Below are 12343 nucleotides of genomic sequence, written 5' to 3'. Positions count from 1 at the left end.
AGGTGGATCAGGGGAGACTGGAGCTCCAGCAGATTCCCCTGAAGAACACCACCCTGTCTTTCTGTGGTCAGGCTGGGATGCGCTGTCTATCATGGAGGTGAAGACCGGATGGGAGCTGCTGGATTGGCCTTGATATGCCGTGTCCTTGTACAGATGAAGGACCGACATCACAGAGATGGCAAGAAGCAAAAGATGTACCACAGATGGCTGGGAATGGGCTGAACACCTACAATGATAGGTAAGTAAAACCCTGGCCACGTACAGACACCACAGACATTGGTGTGGATTGAACCAGGGTCCATCAGCACAAGCCCGTCTCACTCAAGCTAAAGGGGTCACTCTAGGAGTGTAGGAGAGGTACCGGGTGAGTCTGATGGAATGAATAGAAAGGGGAGCCTGAGCAGAGGTTGCTGGGTCCTTCCCAGTAGCAGCAGGATGCTGCAGGAAGAAGGGTCTGTAAGGTGGGAGTGGGAGGGGAGGAGCAGATGACTGAGGTGGAGATATTTTTACACAGGGAGATGTTTGCATAGGGAGCTTTGGAGGTAAGAAGGAGAAGTCCAAACTGGTCATGGAAAAAGGTCAGCCAGAGCCAGACTTGGGAAAGTGGGGAAGACAGCACCAGGAGAGGAAGGTCATCTCAGCAGCTGCAGTTTGGATGGCTGGCAGGTGGGAGGTAAATTCACCAGAACATGATTCACCAGAACGGCCAGGGCGAGGTGCCTGACTAGCGGTGAGTGGAGAGTCCCGTTACAGAGCATGCTGCAAAACCAGCAATCCCGTGTCACTGCAGATGCAGTCGTTGTCTTTCTCCCCCTACACTGCCAATGGAGGGAAGCGTCTGACCCTGTGAATTTCTCCCTGGCTACAGATAACCCATCCTTGCTCTCAGTGAAATGCTATGGTGTACTGTACACAGCATGCATGACACTCAACCTCGGAATGCTGTTAGCACTGTTGTGGGGTGATGGCCAAATATCATTGATGAGCATTACTTTCTTTGGCCCCTTTCAGAGTGTATTGAGCCTGTGATAAGCCAACCTTCCCTCCCCCATCCCCGCAGGGCTTGGCTCACAGAAACTCTCAGGGAATGGGTTCCTCCACCACAAGTCGGGGAGTGGAGCTAAGCTGCTCCAGGGTTGTACTGCAGCCTCAGGGCTATAGTGGCATGTTCCAGTGAGAGAGGGGCTGTACCAGTGGGGCAGGCTGCATCTCTGAAGTGGGGGATAATCTCACGGTTTGGAGACTAGTGACGCAGCTAGGAGGACATTCCTCCAACAGTACAAAGGGAGGGTACTAAGCTGTCAAATGGAGTTCAGACTCAGGGTGTTGGGAAGATATTGACTAGAGGTGGTAAAGAAATGTGAAGAGAAGAAACTGAATTGTTTATGCACCATTGCTAGGAGACTGGGTAAGAAGCAGGAGGAACTAAACGTTCTCATTGATAACTACATTTGATAAAGTTCGTGTTATTAAAACCTGGTGGGATGATTTGCGTGACTGGACTGTTAAAGTCACCTGCTGCAGTGGCAGCCTTGTGTCTGGCATTTCCCAACTTTTGAGTGCTTGACTTTGCAACCGGAATGATTTTCGTGTTGCTTCTCTCTGTGTGGGTGATCAATATGCAGAACTTAGAACTTTAGCAAGATACTGGATTGTTGGCTGTGCTACAAGCACTGCTTATATCAACTGTCCCTATATGCTGAGTGTTCAACCCTGCTGGGTCTGAGAGCAAGTCTCCCCTTCCTTCTTCAAACCCGCAATCGTCCAATCAACACTGAAGAAAGCAACCTTTTCTCATATAAATGGATAGCTACAAGTATTTTCTATTTTTAAACAAGGCACTACCCCAACTCGACACACGTGTGGTTACGGTCCTTAATGCACTACTGGAAGGTGCTCAGACACTGTGGTGATTAGCATGGTATAAAAACCTACATAGGCTAGCAGCCATCAAGGAAGAAAGCCAAAGTTTCTCTTCTTCCTGGCCCCTTGTTCTTTTTAGGAGGCCATTTCCAGCCGTACCTGGCTGAAGTTGTGTTCCCCTGGTGTATCAAACTCATCTGTAGGAGCCTTTAACTCTCTGCCACCACTTCCTCAGGTGCCTTTCTTTAAGCCCAGTTGGGCAGCAGGTTCAATCACAGTGGCACTGGGCACAGCTTCTTTTTAAGGGGGCCAGTTACCCCGTGCTTGTCATTATAAGAGCTTAGTCCTGCATATAGCTAAATGTAGTGTAGTGGCCAGATATAGGGCATGTTGCTCCTTGAAGTAAATGAAGCAAATGTGCAGCCTTTTCATACCAGTAATAGTCTCACAAACTCAATAAGAAGATCCCTTCCCTCCATTGAAGAACAATGTCTGATTTATTGATCTAATGGCCGCTACCCAAAAGGTGTTTCAGCCAGATGCCCATTTCTGAGTTGAAGTGCTTCTGGCGTGCACTCAGAAGCACCAAGAGAGAGAAAAGGAATATTTGTAAATGTTTAAGAACAGCTCCCAGGTGGGAGCATCAGAGAAATAAGGGACAGACAGTGCCCTCCTGCCTTCAACCACCAATTACCCTGCCCCTCCTGCTTTATATAAACTCATCGTTAGTTCCTTTTCAAGGGGATTTCTAGCCTTTTGCTTGTAGTTCCAGTGGTTCTGAGTTCTTCCTTCTTTGTTATTTTTTGATCTTTGGAGAGAAATTTCTCTCCTGTTTTTGTTGTTGTGTAACTTTAGCGCCCTCGTGGCCAACATAGAGTCTGCTCTGCAGGTAGCTCTGGCCAAGAAAAGGCACGTGCAGGAATGCATCAGGGAAAGCCCCTTCCACCCCAAAGACACCTGTCCCCAGTGTGAACCAGAAGAGTACAATGAATACAGGAAAGGGAAATATTTATTTACAGACGGATGAAAGGAGAAAAACAACAGGGGGAAAGCTGGGGGAACGGTCAAAAACATTCAACACAAGGCCCCACAGGCCCAGTGGTAGCACAGTCTGAAAGGGCTGACACCGAGTAATGTGTCTACACACAGAGTTCAGGAGTCTTGAGCAAAGTTCCAGTCCAGTGGTGAGTCTTGGGTGCTCCAGGTTGTGTTCAGCACCAGTCAAGTTTCCTCAAAGAACCTCTCTGGTGCCCTCTTCTGTCACTCTCGGCAAAGCCACACAGAGTGACAACCTCGCCATGTAACAAGCTAACAGCCTCCCTCTTATTTAGGGTGACCATATTTCCCTATGCTGAATATGGGACACCTGGTAAAATTACTCGTTTTCAAGCAAGTTCAGCTGCAATCAATCAGAACAATGCAGTACAAATGTTAAAATTAAAATCAAGTTGACTGAGCCCCTGTTAAACAGAAACACTGAGTAGATTCCTTTTATTTCCCTTCTTATCTTTTAGGCTTTAGGGTTCACATGGAGAGAGGTGACACACACACACTCCCGTTCATCTCTCTGACACAGGGGGTGACAGGTTGACCGAGAGGCTTGACCCTCCCTGCTTGGCGCTCTCCGCCTTCCATGCCTGGCTGGGCCCCAGGCCGGACCCGCCTCTCCTGGTACCTGGTACCACATCTTCCAAAGGCAACCTGTGTGTGTGTGGGGGGGGGGGTGGCACACAAGTTTACATGCCCCCCCACCCCAGATTTCTGCCAGGGTTCACACCAGAATGTGGCCAGCAACAGCCTTTCCGCACTGTGCAGGAGGGAAGGGATGGGAGCAGCTTCCAGCCACAGCGGGGGTGAGGGGGTTGGGAGGGATGACCTGGCCCATGTCTTTGCAGAGCTCATCTCTTCCCCCTCTCCCCCTGCCCGTGGCTGGAAGCACCTTGCTCCTTCCTGCCCACACAGTGTTGAAAGGCAGCTAACACCTCCAGGCTGCTGCTGGCCACCGATATAACCCAGCTGCCTCCTGTCTCCTGGCTACAGCACAAGCAGGAAGGGGTTAAGCCCTACAGATGCATTGTGCCCAGGGAACCTGACTGCAGGGGCTTGAGTGAACCTGGCCAGTGAGGTGGCTCAGCAGGGGAGGGTGCCTAGGGGACGGACCAAACCCTCTGCTCCGGGGTGGGGGTGGGTGCAGAGGGTGCTAGGCCTCTGTCCGGGGGACTGCTGTGGAGTCTGCAGGGTCGGGATGCAAACAGGCTGGAAATCGCTTCTCCCCCTCCCCCCGCCGCCGCTCTAGAGTTTAGCTGAGGGGCAGAAAGGCTTCCCTGTGCCAGCGCTGCCTGGGGCTTTGGCACATGCAGGGCTTGGCTCCTCCTGGCCAACACCCCAAGCCGAGGGTCTTGAGCTTTCCTGCGGGGCCAGCCCAGCCAGAGGCAGTGGGGGAAAGAAGTAGCCTGCTGGCCCGGCTGTTGGTGAGCTGAGCACTCCGACCAGGGGCTGGTTCTCCGCACAGTGCTGGGAGCGGGACACTCCCCGCTGGTGCACATATGGAGGAGCAGCGGGGCTGGGATCAAGGTGAAGGGGCAAAGCAGGGAGAGGACAGCGAGAGGGGGAACACCCTGCCACCAGCTTTGCACACCCACCCCCATTGTCAGCCACTGGGTCCCCCCACTCAACGCTGGTGGGCAGGCGGCTGGCAAGCAGGGATCCAGCCAGCAGCGGGACCCACCAGTACCGACTGGGGGGAGACAGAAAATACGTGACAATTGGACTGTTTTTAGCAAAAAGTTGCGACACCATCAGGAGGGCTTAAATACCCTGTCGTGCTCTTCCCCCCTCCCCGCTCCCCTGCCCTCCCAACAGGACTTTCTCCTCAAAGAACAATCAACTCCCCGTCCCCCGGGAAAAGATTTAAAGGGGCCATGCTCTCTAAATCCCAAAGGGGTTACAGTGGGTGTTTAGGCAGGTTGGGGAGAGAAGTGACTCGCCCTGCCCTTCCTGACACCGGCACCAGCCTTTAGAATACCAACTCTAAAGAATCATTCCTAAAGTACCTGCTCCGTGGTTTGTCTTCAGGCTATTTGGCTTCCTGGTGGGGTCACTCCAGGTATTAACAGCATTTTATAATTAATTTATTCTTTCCGGATTAATTGCTGTTTTTTGGACTCTGGACATGATTCTTCTCTCGCATCTTATTTACGTTGGGCAGGCAGCAAAAAATCAGATGGCACAAGCTGGTACAAAGAAAACAGAGCTAACATAAAAGACCAACTTCAACCCAGGTGTAAGCAATGGCCAATCCACTAGCAGGTAACAGGGGTCACCCCTGCTTGTCGATGGGCTGAACTGGCAGTGTGGTAAGGTTTCCACCAACTGGCTGTATGACATACCAAAGGCCGAGTCATGGCAGGTGTTCAGCGCCCCGACTTCCATTGCACCCCATGGGGATTAGCTTGCTCAGCCCTTTGAGCCAAGCACCTGGAGGGGTCAGACCCTGGAGCTAGGTGTCAAAAGTTGTTTTTGAAGTCGGGGAGGAGCTGTGGAGCGCTGCAAAGAAGATTTCTGGCGTGTGAATTCAAATCAGGAGGATTTCTAACATCCTGACCTCTGCTGGCCCTGATTGACATCCCATCGCTCCAGCCCAGCTGTGAGTGCCTCACATTATAGGGGGCGTTGCCAGCACTGCCTGTTGTTAAGGTTGCCCAGTGCTTCCCACGATACGCCTTTGTTTTCAGTTGCTTATAACATTGTCAAACTGTAACTGGCTGGGCTGAAATTTCCCATGCTGGGTGTCTGCCTTGAGGCTGAATATTTCCTGAAACATTCAGTCAAAGTCATTCAGCTTTAGTGAGAATGAGGCTAGGCCAGATGATATGGGTCTGTTATAGGTGGGGACAAGATGACCACAGTGGTCCCTTCTGGCCTTAGTCTATGTAGACAGTGCTTACCAATGCTAAACACTTCTGATGAAAAGCTCTAGTGCCCCCAGGCTTTGGAGCAGGGACTTGAAATTTCCCAAGGAGGTGGCCTTTGTGCCAGGGATGCGGCTTTTGCTGTCTCCGAAAATGTACCTATATTGACCAAATGAGAAGTCTTTGAAAAGTCAGAGTTCACACAGCCCCAATAGAGACTTCTTCGAGGTTAGCAGCTCCATTCCCCCTGGCAATTGTGTCTGCACTGGCATGCTCCAGCCTGGGGCTGAGCAGGACTTTCCCTACAATTGCAGCTCTCAGCTGCTGCGGTCTGTGCTCAGTCCAGGTACCTGAACTGAGAGCAGAGAGCCTGTCTCTCCTATGCTCTCAATTACCCACCTTTCATGTTGGTGATTGCGTGACCAGAGAGATTGAAGTGTTCTCCGAGTGGTTTATGAATGTTATAATTCTTGACATCTGATTTATGTCCATTTATTCTTTTACGTAGAGACTGACCAGTTTGACCAATGTAAATGGCAGAGGGGCATTGCTGGCATATGATGGCATATATCACATTGGTGGATGTGCAGGTGAACGAGCCTCTGATAGTGTGGCTGATGTGATTAGGCCCTATGATGGTGTCCCCTGAATAGATATGTGGGCACAGTTGGCAACGGGCTTTGTTGCAAGGATAGGTTCCTGGGCTAGTGGTTCTGTTGTGTGGTATGTGGTTGTTGGTGAGTATTTGCTTCAGGTTGCAGGGGTGTCTGTAGGCAAGGAGTGGCCTGTCTCCCAAGATTTGTGAGAGTGTTGGGTCATCCTTCAGGATAGGTTGTAGATCCTTAATAATGCGTTGGAGGGGTTTCAGTTGGGGGCTGAAGGTGACGGCTAGTAGCGTTCTGTTATTTTCTTTGTTAGGCCTGTCCTGTAGTAGGTGACTTCTGGGAACTCTTCTGGCTCTATCACTCTGTTTCTTCACTTCCGCAGGTGGGTATTGTAGTTCTAAGAAAGCTTGATAGAGATCTTGTAGGTGTTTGTCTCTGTCTGAGGCGTTGGAGCAAATGCGGTTGTATCGCAGAGCTTGGCTGTAGACGATGGATCGTGTGGTGTGGTCAGGGTGAAAGCTGGAGGCATGTAGGTAGGAATAGCGGTCAGTAGGTTTCCGGTATAGGGTGGTGTTTATGTGACCATTGTTTATTAGCACTGTAGTGTCCAGGAAGTGGATCTCTTGTGTGGACTGGACCAGGCTGAGGTTGATGGTGGGATGGAAATTGTTGAAATCATGGTGGAATTCCTCAAGGGCTTCTTTTCCATGGCTCCAGATGATGAAGATGTCATCAATATAGCGCAAGTAGAGTAGGGGCTTTCTGGGACGAGAGCTGAGGAAGCGTTGTTCTAAATCAGCCATAAAAATGTTGGCATACTGTGGGGCCATGCGGGTACCCATAGCAGTGCCGCTGATCTGAAGGTATACATTGTCCCCAAATGTAAAATAGTTATGGGTAAGGACAAAGTCACAAAGTTCAGCCACCAGGTTAGCCGTGACATTATCGGGGATAGTGTTCTTGACGGCTTGTAGTCCATCTTTGTGTGGAATGTTGGTGTAGAGGGCTTCTACATCCATAGTGGCCAGGATGGTGTTATCAGGAAGATCACCGATGGATTGAAGTTTCCTCAGGAAGTCAGTGGTGTCTCGAAGGTAGCTGGGAGTGCTGGTAGCATAGGGCCTGAGGAGGGAGTCTACATAGCCAGACAATCCTGCTGTCAGGGTGACAATACCTGAGATGATGGGGCACCCAGGATTTCCAGGTTTATGGATCTTGGGTAGTAGATAGAATATCCCAGGTCGGGGTTCCAAGGGTGTGTCTGTGCGGATTTGATCTTGTGCTTTTTCAGGAAGTTTCTGGAGCAAATGCTGTAGTTGCTTTTGGTAACTCTCAGTGGGATCATAGGGTAATGGCTTGTAGAAAGTGGTGTTGGAGAGCTGCCGAGCAGCCTCTTGTTCATATTCCGATCTATTCATGATGACAACAGCACCTCCTTTGTCAGCCTTTTTGATTATGATGTCAGAGTTGTTTCTGAGGCTGTGGATGGCATTGTGTTCCTCACGGCTCAGGTTATGGGGCAAGTGATGCTGCTTTTCCACAATTTCAGCCCGTGCACGTCAGCGGAAGCACTCTATGTAGAAGTCCAGTCTGCTGTTTCGACCTTCAGGAGAGTGGTCACTTTGGATGGGCTATTACCAGCAGGAGAGTGAGTTTGTGGGGGGGGGGGGGGCGGAGGGTGAGAAAACCTGGATTTGTGCTGGAAATGGCCCAACTTGATGATCACTTCAGATAAGCTATTACCAGCAGGATAGTGGGGTAGGAGGGGGTATTGTTTCATGATCTCTGTGTGTATATGATGTCTACTGCAGTTTCCACAGTATGCATTCGATGAAGTGAGCTGTAGCTCACGAAAGCTCATGCTCAAATAAATTGGTTAGTCTCTAAGGTGCCACAAGTACTCCTTTTCTTTTTGCAAAGACAGACTAACACGGCTGTTACTCTGAAACCAACATTTTTGAATGATTCTCAACTAATGAGAATCAACCTATCATGAGGAAAATAACTAAAAAGTACAAATGCAAAACATGATTAAAATCAATGATTTAAATCAATCCAGCCAGATGTCTACTTCTGGGATTCTGAATTTAGGAGACCAGACTGAGACCCTCATTGACTAGACACAGACAGAAACCCAGGAACAAATTCCAGTCCTGCTAGCATCCAAGCCTCTAAATGTGAGGAACAACTGAAGGCAGCAGGAGACTGAGGGGTGCTGAGAATTTCAAAACCCAAAGATGTGATATTGGCTCTGGATGGGGGAGAAGCAGGAAAGCAGCAGGGATTCTTGATAAATCACCCATTGTCCTTTGGAGCTCAAAGGTGTCTAACACTCATGACCTACTCAAATCACACTACTGCTAGGAGTTAGAGAAGTGTCTCTATCCCGAACAGAGGTGGTGAAACTGACGTAAAGAGTAATGCTGTGGCCGAGCCAGAAAGAGAAGCATAAGAAAAAAACATTCATCAAAAATGTTTTGCATTAAAAACTACCCGATTTCTTAAAGAAAGGAAATATTAGCAATAGTTAGTGAACTGAATTGATACATTCTGGTCACCATGTTCTTCCAGATTTTTCAATAGGTAGATCTCATCCCCTCACACCTAGTGTTTATTCCTAGATTGAAGGAAGAAAACAAGTTTGCCTTCTTTGTCAACTCCCAGTGTTCTTTTCAATTCCATTAACTAGTCATTGAACTGAACTAGATGAATAAACTGAAAGGAAGAAACTATTCCTTCTGCACTTTCACAGGAAGGGCTACTGCTGTCTAAAGCTGTTCTAGCACTTCCACGAACTCTGGTTCCGGGTGCTTCAGTCGTTTGACTCTCCTTAAAACTTGACAGTAAACATGTACTACTTAAAATGGATTTCTTTCTATTCTCTTGAAATTAACATAGATTGTCAAATTCAAATTGAATTTGAAGCAGGCTTATTTTTAACGAAAAAACCCGTCGTGAGTTTAATTTGAAAAACCCGGTTCATATTTTAAAAACCCTCTATTGTTAATCCACCTGGTGAGGGACGGAAAAGCCTCCTAGCTCAATTCCCAGCCCAAGAAGGGCTGATCCTCAATCCAAGGTCTAGGGCTGGGCTCCTCACTCTGTACGGGGTTGAACTGAAAGCCCAGATCTAAACTCTAGGAATTTGGATCTGACCGATGAGGGTCCAGTGCTGCATAGCACTTACAGAATGACTTTTCCTGGGTAAATCTCAGCACTTTACAATAGTGAGTAAGTATTAGATCCTTGTTTTACTGCTGGGGACTGAAACACAGAGAGGGGGAATGGCTTGCCCGAAGTCCCATAAGTCAATAGGAAAATGGCCAATGAAAGCCAGGAGTCCTGACTCCCAATCCCCTGCCTCGGTCACTCCAGCCAGTCACACTCCCTCTCAGAGCCAGGGAGACTGGGAACAGGGTCCTGCTTGCAACTGCCAGCTCTGGAAAGGAACGTTCCCCTAGTGGTTAGTGTAGGGGCCTGGACACAGGGCTCCTGGGCTCCATCCCTGGCTCTGTCACTGACTCCCAGTGTGACCCTGAGGCAGTGGCTTCCCCTGCCCAGGCCACAGTTTTCTATCAGTGCGGTTGGAGTCCCTCCCCTACAGCCCTTGGCTTGTCAGGCTTCAGGAATGTGTGTGAGGTGCTAGGAGACCTTGAGATGGGAGGCGTCCTGCCCACAGTATGTCAGTGTTCTGGACCCCGGCTGCTAGCCTGAGTTTATCCATCCCTTGGCAATAAAACATGATTTTGTTTTCACAGCCGCTGTTGGTCTCCCTGCTGGCAGGGCATTGTGCAGCTCCCTTTTCAGCCCACCTTGGTGCGGGAAAACGAGGAAGAGGGCCAGGAACAGACCAACTCTGAGCATCTGCCACCCAGCACTGCGCCATCTAGACCTAGTGAGTGGCAGGTAGCATTTCCTCAGAAGCTTCTCTGTTCTGCTTGGGGAGAGGCAGAAATGGTGGGAGGAGGAGGGGGAATCTCCTCCTAGTGAGACTAGATTTGCTAACACAGGCCCCTGCAGCCCTTCGCTCTTGGTCTGGGCAGCATGTTTCTTGCAGGGTGTTCTCCAGAGCCCACTCCAGCCCAGCAATAGAGCTCCCGGCTTTTCCCTTGTAGGAGTTTCTCGGGGGTCAGACCCTGGCACCTGTTGAACACCCACTACTGCACTGAACTCAGTGGGAACTGAGGGGGACTCATGCCTCATATGATTGGAACCGTGTAAAGTTTAGCTGGGGACTAGTTCCCAGGGCAAACTCAGACTCCTTCCCGGCTTCTGGTCTTTCTCTAGCCAGGGAGGGTAGGTAGCCTGGGCGGGAGGAGGGAGCTGCTTGTCCAAACAGACTGAAAACCCCACTGCTCTGAACGGATGAGACTCCCCCTGTGTCACAGTGCCTCAGTGGGGAGAGGGAGCTTTGGGAGCAGCCTGTGCTGTGAGCTGCTGCCAGCATGTGTAGATTGTAGTCCCTGTGCCCCATGGTGGGGCGTGCAGTGAGGGGGGAGGAACAGGGGGACAGAGCAGACAGGCCCGTTAGTGAGAGCCTGCCTTGACACCAGACTCATGGCTTCTCTCCACTCAGTTCCAGGATGGAGAGGCTCAGGCAGATGATGGAGAGGCTCAGGGAAATGCTGCAGAAGAAGGCTGTGCAGCTCGCTCCAGAGCCAGTGGGAAGCAGCTGCCAGCTTCCCCAGGAGGACAGCAGCCCCTCTGTCCCCACTGGAGGGGAAGTAGCTTGTGGCCAGGCTAAGTGGTGGATGTGCCTGGCATTCTGGAGGAGGGAGACACCAGCTCCCAGAGGAGGCCCTGAGGCATCTTCTGAGGCAAAATGGAGGTGGCCCAGGGTGCATCTGTGGAGGAGAGAGCCAGGACGGGATAGAAGCTGGACAAGGCGGCTCTGTGGCTTCCTCTCCAGGAAGCAGAAGATCCAGGAGCTAGCGCCAGAGCCCAGGAGAAGCCACCCCCCTGCCTGGCCACTGAAGAGGCCCCAGCCTGCCTAGGGGAGGAGATGGGCGACCCCTGCTGTCATAAATATAAAGGGAAGGGTCAACCCCTTTAAAATCCCTCCTGGCCAGAAGAAAAATCCTCTCACGTGTAAAGGGTTAAGAAGCTAAAGGTAACTTCGCTGGCACATGACCAAAATGACCAATGAGGAGACAAGATACTTTCAAGAGCTGGGAGGAGGGAGAAAAACAAAGGGTCTGTGTCTGTCTGTATGCTGCTTTTGCCGGGGATAGACCAGGAATGGAGTCTTAGAACTTTAGTAATTAATCTAGCTAGGTATGTGTTAGATTATGATTTCTTTAAATGGCTGAGAAAAGAACTGTGCTGAATAGAATGACTATTCCTGTCTGTGTGTCTTTTTTGTAACTTAAGGTTTTGCCTAGAGGGATTCTGTATGTTTTGAATCTAATTACCCTGTAAGGTATCTACCATCCTGATTTCACAGTGGTGATTTCTTTACTTCTATTAAAAGTCTTCTGGTAAGAAAACTGAATGGTTTTTCATTGTTCTCAGATCCAAGGGTTTGGGTCTGTGGTCACCTATGCAAATTGGTGAGGATTTTTACCAAACCTGTCCCAGGAAGTGGGGTGCAAGGGTTGGGAGGATTTTGGGGGGAAAGACTACGTTTCCCACTAAACCCAGTTCGAGTTTGTTGGTGGCAGTGGAGATCCAGGGACAAAGGATAAAATTAATTTCTACCTTGGGGAAGTTTTAACCTAGGCTGGTGAAAGTAAGCTTGGGAGGTTTTCATGCAGGTCCCCACATCTGTACCCTGGAGTTCAAAGTGGGGGAGGAACCTTGACACCTGCTCTAGCACCAGCAGCTCCACCTACACCCAAGGCGCCAGCAGCACCTCCGAGGAGTGTGAGAGCCCTGAGGCTGGAGGCTCCCACAGTACTGGTGAGGGGAGACCCAAGGGAAAGGGAGAGTGACTGGGGCGGGGGGGCTAGTAACACCCTGTGCCAT

Source organism: Eretmochelys imbricata, chromosome 2, assembly GCF_965152235.1.
Source record: "Eretmochelys imbricata isolate rEreImb1 chromosome 2, rEreImb1.hap1, whole genome shotgun sequence".
Classification (NCBI taxonomy): domain Eukaryota; kingdom Metazoa; phylum Chordata; order Testudines; family Cheloniidae; genus Eretmochelys; species Eretmochelys imbricata.
Note: the sequence above shows the minus strand (reverse complement) of the source record.